General features: G+C 42.1%; 1 long non-coding RNA gene across 1 annotated transcript in view; it reads right to left on the bottom strand.

Moving 5' to 3' along the window:
* Positions 1-9,177, bottom strand: part of LOC106726200 — a 22,551-nt gene that overhangs the window by 12,526 nt on the left and 848 nt on the right. The window lies entirely within an intron of this gene.

Here is a 9,177-nt window from a genome sequence, read left to right as displayed (position 1 = left end):
GTTTGCTTTCCTCCATTTCTGTCATTTGTGACCTGTTTCTTTGTCTCCGCATTTTGGCTGCTTCCCTGTGTTGATAGAGTGGCTTTCTGTGCTAGGTGTCCTATAGGGCCCAGTGGCTCAGCCTCCCTCATTACCTGAGGTGGACACTCTTGGTGCACCCCTTTGGGGGCTGTGTGCACAGTTTTGTTGTAGTTAAGCCTCGATTATTGTTGGAAGAATTGACCTGGGAGGAATTGACCTCCAGATCAATTGACTGTGAGGATCAGCTGTGTCTACAATGAAAGAGCTACTGTGCAGGAGACATCCTTATGGGGCAGGACTTGCTTCAGTGGGGCTTTGGTGCTCACTGAGTCTGCCCCCTGAGTGTGTCTCTTATGGATGTGAAGAGTTGTAATCTGGATAGTCTCACTCTGACCACTGGGGTACACTGGCTCTTGGATCTCCAAGGAGGTGCAAAGTCAGCCTCTGCCTGAGTCCACCCAGTAGGAACTACAGAGAGATCTGCAGGTTCCTCCTCTTTGTTTGGGGTTTGGAGGTGCCCAGATGAGGTGCAGCTGTGAAGTAATGCAGGCTGCTGATGAGCCCTAGGCCTTCTTTTGGAAGCTCTGGGGTTCTCTGACCCAGCTACAGTTTGACAGGTTTTTAGGTGGAGAAAGGCCAGGCCATTCGTATGCAAAAGCCTCTGCACTAAAGCTTGGATGGGGTTGTAAATTGGGTGGGGCTGGGTCTCAGGGAATCACCAGGGCAGAGCAAACCACAATGGCTGCCAGTTCGCTCTGCCTCAGAGTGGTCCCGGGGTCTATGTCCCGTGGCCCCGTGTAGGAACAATAACCGCTGCAAGCACCTCTGCGAGAAAGCTGCCCTCACTTCCCAGCCCGATGCCAGACAGTACAGTTTCTCTCCGTATGAGTCTGGGTCCCCAAATTCTCACCTGGAACTGGAGTTCAGAGCAGTCGGGAGCTTGTATCTCCTTCCTGATTGAAAAAGACAACAGCGTACCCAGCTGCCAGCCCCTTCCGCTCGGGCCCTGTATCTCTGCACTTCCGCACCTCTGCACCTCCTACCAAACTCAATGCGCTTTTCTCTTTCCTTCTAGTTGTAGAATTTCCACTCAGCCAGCCTTCCCGTGGTTCTGGATGATATTCGTTTTGTCTTTTAGTTGTAGTTTTAATGTGGTTGTGCACGGCAGCAAGTTCAGGTGCTTACCTATGCTGCCATCTTGGTTGTCCTGCAAGGGAACTAAGACTTCTAAACCAACTGAGCAAAGTTGAGAGGATGGGAAGCACCGTTTTTTGCTAGTGGGCCACCAGGGTTGGTAATGAGAGGAGCCAATCCCATTTCCACTCCTTAATTCTTGGAACTGAGAGAAACAGCACCATGTAGCAGTTGCTTGCTCAGTGGAAGAATTTACTCTGGCCCTGCAAAGTGTCATCCAGCTGGCACCACAACGGAGTTTGCAAAGGGCCATCCCGCTATCCCTTCAGGTCAACTGCTTCAACGTGATGGGGACCATGATAGCCCAGTGAATTCCATGAGTTTGAGCCCATTGTTGTGACCTGACATAAAATCAGTTTTCTGTTCAGAAGCAATGCTTTTTGGGATACTACAAGGAAGAACAAGGTGTTTTTTAAGTCCACAAAGGGTGGTTTTTCCAGAAACTTTGGGGACAAAAAATGCAAATCCATATCCGGTTCTGACCAATGGAAGGATTTTTCCATAACCACTGTTGTTGTTTTTTAGGTCCACTCCTAAGTGGGGCAGTAGTCACAGTTGTTCACTTTTTAGTGATGCCAGCATAGCCCTCCCCCCCCCCCCCCCCCCCCCCCCCCAGCCCCCCATCTGTAATCAGACCTGAACTTACTCTTCTTCAGTATAGTGGACACTAGAAAACTTCCCATGAGGTTTGAGAGGGAGGACAAAATTTAATAAGAATAAGAGCCATAGGAATCTGAGCCAGTGGCTCATACAATTTGTGCCATCACCAAAGATCAAACCATACTGATGATCACTTTAGCTCTGTCCATTATGACAACCATGGTTTCCTTGTTGTTGGTAGTTGAGATAGTTAAGTGATATCACTAGGCACCTGTCATTCCAGTATCCTACCATCCCCAGTTTAATGATATCATTAATGGCTTACAGACGATGGCTACTACAGAACTTGACAAGGATGCTGATGTTTGCATTTCTTAAAGCTTTGATGAAGGGAGTGCCTTCTGAACCCTCCCAGGTCATAATTAGTGGACAGCTGAGCAGTTCTTACATAATAAATCTATGCCAGCACTCCAACTCCTTATCTTTTGGAGACCTTCCACTTATATAGTGTGAGAGGGATTTATAAAAGAGGTGGTTTTCAGGTACTACTTCACAGGAAACAAATAGCTTCATAGTTTGTGTGTGTGGGTAGAGTTTTGAGTAATATGGACAAGGTCTAAGGATAGAAATGGGAGTGAATGAAGTAAGATATTTGAGCAGAGATGAAAGATCCAGTAGTGATCAAATATGAACTGTAGAACTTTGGTGCTGGAAAAAGGGAAGTGGCGATAATCCAAACTGCAGTTGCTACTTCTGAAAAGATAGAGGAGAATCTATGGACAAAACAGAAAGATTTGGGAATAGGCCATATACATGGCATAAAGAGAGCAGCATGTCAAAACTTATTTTGAGGGTCATTAAGTTGGAGGTTGGAAATATGGTGGCATTAGTAAGAAAGATGGGGAAGCCATAGGGAGAAGGCATATGGAATACAGTAATTTGCAGGTTAGGTGGGAAAAGAGGGGATAGAGTATTGAAAAATTCTAAGAGAATAACTGTCAGGGGGGCTTATTAAAAGCTGATTATTATATGTAGTGAGTTTGTAATTTGACAACTTGACTTCCTTAAACTACATTCCCAGAATTCCCTTTAATGTGTTTCTAGTTAGGGTGGGCCACAAGAAAGAGTCTTGTGTGATTTGGTAAAAAATGAAGCAGCATATATATTTTTTTTCATAGAAGTCCTATTTATAATAGCCAAACACTGGAAACAACTCAAATGTTCATGAACTGGTGAATAAACTGTAGTAATCTACATAAAGGAATACCACTGATGAACGAAACTCAAATGCACTGTGTCAAATAGAAAGCCACACAGAAGAGTGCATACTGTATGATTTCACTTGTATGAAATTTAATGTTTCAGAAAGCTGATCAGTGGTTGCTCAGGGCCAGGAGTGGGGGTGGGGGTTGATTGTAAAGGGGCATGAGAGAACTTTTGGGGGTGATGGAGGTTTTAGAACTTGTTGAAACGCACTGATTTTTTAAAATTTAAAATTGGTAAAATTTGCTGTATATAAATACTGAATAAAATTGATTTTAAAAATAAAGGCATACAGTAATAATAAAAAAACCCCACAATCTGGAAAAAGATGAAATGATAGATTACAAAATGTGGAGACTGAGACCAGGAGATCTGTTAAGAGTTAGCCCCGCCCATTGTGAGGCTGTGATTGGCAGGTGTGGGAGAGGCGATCCAGCGTAGCAGCAGGTATTTTGTAGCTTGCACATATTGTCATTTCTCTTTTGCCTCACCTCTGTGATGTGTGAGCTGGTGACTGATCCTCCTTCACCAAGGTGCTAGTTCAGCTTCTGCAACTTCTGGGTCAGGCGTGTGTGCACGTCTAGTTCCATGACAAAGGGCCCCAGCTTGTGTAGGACACCCAGGCCAAGAAGGTCAGAGGCAGTGACAACTGACATGGGCTTTAGTACGTCCTCAAGGGCTCTCCAGCTCATGCTTTTGAGTCATAGCTTATTCTTGATTTTACTCACTTTACATCCATCTGCTCTTCCCAACTGCCTGCCCTATATATACATTTTCTTTACTGCATCAGTCAGCATGCAATCAGAGAAGCAGAATCATTATATACACATATGTGTATATATATTATACACACCACACACACACACACACACACACACACACGATTCTGCTTCTTGGATTGCACCCTGACTGATATAACAAAGAAAATATATAATGTAGGGCAGGGATTCTCAATATTTCAAAATCTATGTGTTTCTTAAAATGGTTTGTCTGTTTTTTGTTGTTGTTTTTTGTTAATCCTCACCCGAGGATATTTTTCCATTGATCTTTTAGAGAGAGTGGAAGAGAGAGGGAAAGACATCCGTTGGTTGCCTCTCGCACACATACCCCAACCAAGGCCCAGGCCCTTTGGTCCGCAGGCCGACGCTCTATCCACTGACCCAAACTGGCTAGGGCTCAAAATCCATGTCTTATTTGGGTAAGCCCGTCTTCTTTCCCACCCCACCAGTTCTGACAGAGACCCCTCATAGAGAAGCATGCCCATGAGGTTAAGGAGTTCTGGTTTGGCGGAGATATATGGATGATGTTCCTTATTGTAGTTTATATTGTTTAAGATGTTATTGTTTTCACTTTTAAAATAGAACATTATTCTATGGCAACAGCTATAGGTTTTGAAATTAAACACATCCACTTCCACGCGTTCTTAACTGTTTATTCTTTCCCACTCTTTGCCCCTCCCCATCACATTTTTGGAGGATAAAGATTAGACATTCAGGTTCCTCTTTCAGTTTGTATGTAGAAAGTCACAAGAGACCATAATTCACTCCCTAACACCCAAAACAAACCAGATAATCTACATAATTATAGCTTAAAAAAACACACACACATCAGAGAGAGGAGAGCACAGGTAAAACTAAGTGAACTGAATTCCAGAAAGGACGATCCTTCATATGAGAGAAAAGATCCACAGTAGTTCTCACCCTTGACTAAAGTGTAGAAAACAGGAATAAACGATGGTAATTGTAGCAATCAGCCTAACTTTTAACAAATTTTAATGGCAGTGTGTGGGCTTATGTGACAGGTTAGAATCTACAGGAGTCACAGGCACAGAGCAAACCGCACTACCTCACAATTCCTTCCTAATGATACTCACTAACTACTGGGGTAGGGCCACAGAAACAAGGGCAATGAAGAAGAGCTGAGAAACTCTCAGAGATACCCTGGGCTTTCAAGCCAGAAAAGGCTTATAGAAGGACAAAGGGCTGAGAGAAAACCCCTGACTCTTCAGACATTCAGATAAGAAACTGGGGTTGGGAGCCAAAGAGAAGTGAGGTCTTCCTCATGGCTGGAAGCTAAGGAAGATGTCAAGAAGAGCAAAAAAGTTGAGAATAAGAGCCCTAAGATGACACTCGCTTATAGGAAAAGTCCGGATCCTGCCTTCAAAATATTTGAGGCCAGTGGTGGAATGAATCAAACTAAACAAGTACAACATAGCCCAAATCCAGTTCAACTATAATATAAATATAAAGTAAGTATAATCCAGATTGTATTTACTCAACCTAAATCCTAGTGGCCTTATAGAAGGAGTGTGTTCTTTTTTAGAGGAAAATATCATTTAATTCATTGTCTATTTTATTTTTACATAAAATATCCAGCACACATTTTTAAAAAAAATCAAGACACACACAAAAAAGCAAGAAAATGTAACCTTTGGTCAAGAAAGATAAACATCGGTAGAACTTAATCAAGAAATAGCTTGATGTTAGAATCATCACAGTATGACAAAAATGCTAAAGGACTTACAGAAGTGGAAACCAAGTTTGAAGATATGAGCAACTTCAGGAAAGTGATGGAGAATGTAAAAAATGACAACAGAGAGGAAAGAAACTTGAAAGGAGATAGCATCCAAATTATAAGACAAAGAGAAAAAAATATTTTAAAAACGGAGTATTTGAGACCTATGAAATAATGTCATGTGGTCTAACATTTGTATTATTGAAGTAATAAAAGAAGAGGAGAGAGAGACTAGGCAGAAACAACATTCAAAGAGATAATAGATGAGAATTTTCCAAAACTAATGAAAAATATCCACTTCCAGGTCCAAGAACTGCAGCCAACATCAAGCAGAGTAAACAGAAAGGAAAGTACATTCAGGCACAACACAGTCAAAATTCTGAAAACCAAATTTAGAAAGCAGATCTTGAAAGTATCCAGAGGGGGGAGGGGGGAGAACCATGACATGCAGGGAACTAAAATATGAACTACACATGACTTTTAATAAGAAAATAATGGAGATAGAAATAGAATGACATGTTTAAAGTGCCGAAAGAGGAAAAAGATCTGTCAACCTAAAATTTTATATAATGAAAATTATCTTTCAAATATGAATGTGAAATAAAGACATCCTCATACAGACAAAAGTTGAGAGACTTTGCCAAACTGCACTACAAGAAATGGTGTAAAAAGTTCTTGAGGCCAAAGAGAAATTATATATGATCTGCAAGAAGAACTAACACCAGAAAGGACAAATATCTGGGCAAATTAACAAGAGATATATATCTTAGTACCTTTATTATATACATATATTCCCAATTTTTAAATGTCAAAAAACCTACAATGCACAACATGTAGAAATGAAATATAAATCAATATAAAGAATGGGAGAGGGGCAAATGAAAGCATGCTGCTGTAAATTTCTTATCCTATATAATAAAAGCCTAATATGCTAAGTGTCCGACCATTCAACCAGTTGCTGTGATGAGCACTAACCATCAGGGGGCAGATGCTCCAACCAGTAGGTTAGCTTGCTGCTGGGGTCCGGCTGATCGGTACTGGGCCAGACATGCCCTGAAGCCCTCTCACAGTCCCTCCCCGGCCCTGATCCTGCACCGGTGGGGTTCCTCGGCCTGGCCTGCACCTTCTTGCAATCCGGGACCCCTGTGTGTGTGGGGGGGGGATGTTGGAGAGCCAGTTTCAGCCCAAACCCTGCAGGTCAGGCAGAGAGACCCCACCAGTGCACCGGGCCTCTTGTATAGTCATAAAATAGATAATATTATTTGAAGATAGACTGTAATCATTACAAAATCAAATTATAATTCTGAGATCAACCACTACATTTAACATAGAGAAAGAGCTAGAAAGACAATGTAGGAATTTAAATGAAATATTAAAAAGACACCCATTTTATTCCAAAGAATTCTGGAAACAGGCATAGAGAAACAAGTGATAGGAATGAATGAATGAAAAGAACTTCCCTCAACCACTATTATCGAACACTGAATGGCTTTGGAAATTAGCTTTTACTACAGACTTGATCATGGTTTTCATGAACTCAACCTAAAACTACAAGGCAAAATAGAGCTACGTGTGAAGCATATACTGCAGTTAAATCATTTTGATGCAACTAACATTGTTTGAATCACAAATATCAATCTGCTTTATACACTTTCCATGCTGTCACAAGTTAAAACAAGAAACAAGATTTCCATTCCGACACAAATTTGGAATTTATTTTTCTCTCAACTCATACTACCGTTCCAACAGTCATTTATGGATTTTGATGTCAGTAAAAAGGAAATTTCCATATTTCAAATCCACGTAACTGCAACTGAGGTGCTTCCACCTAACCTTCAATTGGAAGTGATTAATCTGCAATGTAATGGCATGCTAACGGGGAAACACTAAGAGAATGTACAGAATTCTAATTGCATAAATGTCTTCTAAGCCATAAACATGCTCAGGAAAATCATATGTCCATGGATTGATATATTTGACAGTACCAATCTGGGTGGAAAGATATTTCCAAAAATGAAATACATAAACTCTCCTTACAGATCAGCATTAACAGATAAACATTTCAGTTTTGATGATAGAGAACACTTTGAATTGGGCGTTAACTTAGTGAAACGCTATCCCCCCCTCAAAAAAAAAAAAAAAAAAAAGAGTTCCATTCCTCTTATCATTAGACCTGCATTGCAATTATTATTACTATTACATTTTTGTCAATTAAAAGTGATGGATATTTGTTTCTCTCTTGTTGTATAAGTATCTACTTAATGTCAACTTATATAAGTATCTACTCTGTGCACAAAGCCTAAAGTATTTATTACCGGCCCCTTCTCAAAAAGAAATTGTCCATCCCTAGTCTAAAGCAGTGTTTGCCACAGTTGCTACTATGTATTTTGCTTTGGAACTACATACATTCTAATTCAAACTGCTACTTGAGTGAGTCGCTTGGAGAAGATGAGGCGATAGAGAGGGAAGTTGAGAGCTGTTTCAGTCCTGAGGTCAAATAATTAAAGCTAACATTAATTGAGCACATACGATGTGTAACACACACTCAGGTAATTGAGCACTTTGCATGCATTTTGCTCATTTAATACAAGAATCCTATGAGGTGGGTACTGTTCCCCACCCCTATTTGATAGAAGCTGAGGGCCAGTTGCCAACTGCCACATTGATAAGTAAATGAAGCCGAGGTTTATAGGATTTAATCCAGCAACGGGGCATCAGAACCAGTATCTGCAACGTCAGTCCATGGGTCAAAGGCAGATAGACCGGTAATTGCCGGGGCGGGGAGGCAGCCGGTGATCCAAGAGGCACTGGTGAGGGCCCGAGCTCTCCTGGGGAGGACAGGTCTACCAGGTGACAAAAGCTGCTGAGGTCCTTGGGGGTTAGAAACACCCATTATCCCCACCTTCCCAGGAACAGGACTGCTTCCCACCCCGACTCCTTTAATAAATTCTGGTTCAGAGTGTTCTGATGAGCGTGTGAAAAAGTCTGAACTTTTGGAGAAGTGCAGGACAGCAGGTACGATGGAGAGGATCTTGGGAAATGTGCTCTGGTCTCTACGTACACACACACACACACACACACACACTACATCCATCCATAGGTATCTTCATAGTTGCAACATGACACACATCCACACAGTAAGCCCCTATGTCTGCGTTAGCAGGGCATAGCATTGAAGCATAATTATAATGCTCTCAGTCTCCTGAAACGGACAGTCAAGAGCGTTTCGGGAGCCCATACCTAATAAAAACAATAAGGCTTCCAGTGGTTCTCAACCTTCTGGCTCTTTAAACACAGTTCCTCATGTTTGTGACCCAAACATAACATTATTTTCGTTGCTACTTCATAACTGTAATGTTGCTACTGTTATGAATGGTAATGTAAATATCTGATATGCAGGATGGTCTTAGGCGACCCCTGTGAAAGGGTCGTTCGACCGCCACAGGGGTCGCGACCCACAGGTTGAGAACCGCTGCAAGCGGACCACCTGTACTCCGGGCTGACACCCGCAGCCCGCACCGACCCCTCTCCCCGCTCGATGGTTTTCCCAGGCATCGCTCGCCCCGCTCCCCGGGCAGGACCGCA

This window comes from Myotis brandtii, unplaced genomic scaffold (genome assembly GCF_000412655.1).
Source record: "Myotis brandtii unplaced genomic scaffold, ASM41265v1 scaffold237, whole genome shotgun sequence".
In the NCBI taxonomy this organism is placed as follows: Eukaryota; Metazoa; Chordata; class Mammalia; order Chiroptera; family Vespertilionidae; genus Myotis; species Myotis brandtii.
The sequence above is the reverse complement of the archived record's forward strand: the minus strand, read 5'-3'. Positions and strand labels throughout refer to the sequence as shown.